This window comes from Fulmarus glacialis, unplaced genomic scaffold (genome assembly GCF_000690835.1).
Source record: "Fulmarus glacialis isolate BGI_N327 unplaced genomic scaffold, ASM69083v1 scaffold4214, whole genome shotgun sequence".
In the NCBI taxonomy this organism is placed as follows: domain Eukaryota; kingdom Metazoa; phylum Chordata; class Aves; order Procellariiformes; family Procellariidae; genus Fulmarus; species Fulmarus glacialis.
The window spans coordinates 2,575-3,439 of NW_009205937.1; positions in this window are offsets into that span (position 1 = coordinate 2,575).

Here is an 865-nt window from a genome sequence, read left to right on the forward strand (position 1 = left end):
CGGGATTTTATCGAGCACTGGAACGGGGATGGGCTTTCCCTGGGTGACAATGACCAGAGGGGACCCGCACTGGCCGGGATGCACAAGAAGGGACCAGGCAGCCCCATCCCCGCATCACCTCCCCTTCTGGCCCTGCCTTCCTTAGCAGGAAGAGCCACGGGGACACGGCTGATCCACCACCAGCTCCGCAGAACACGGGAACAAAACAAGGATAAAGGGAGAAGCCCCGAGACCTGCAGTTTTCACCGGGAGCTTCTGCAGGGAAACAAAGCAGCAGACGTGAGGAATGCAACTGGCCTATTTGCCCGGGCTGCTCTCTGCCTCCGGCAGCGCGGACATGCCTCGGCTTGTCGTTTCAAGAGCTATTGTTGCTCGGGGCTGGGGGCCTCTTTGTTTCCTTTACCCTTTCGCCAGGCTTGGTCACAGCCCGGTATTAAATTATTCAAATAATCTCGCTGGGCTTCACAGCTGAACTCCTGCACCGAGCGCACAGGCTGCGAAATCCCGAGGGCTCCAGCCCTCGCTGTGAGCCCCAGGCCCAGCACAAAGCACGCTGGTTCACACTGGTTCCCCCTGCCCTGAGCAAAGGGTCCCAATATTCGAGCCAGTGACACCTCCAGCCCCAGCACTGCTGTGCAAAGGCATCATTAAGCCATAAAACAACCCACCTAACGCCACCACATCGGTGGGAACAGGGGGGCTACCAGGTTACCCCTGGATTTGGCAGCCCAGCCGGAGCAGGGAGAGCCCGGCTCTCCGGGCTGCACATCCCCTGGAGCAGTGGCATTTTGGTGCCACTATTGAGAAGGCAAAGGGTAGCAGAGACCTCTGTCCTGCCTGCCTGCTGTCCCAGCCAGCCCTCAGC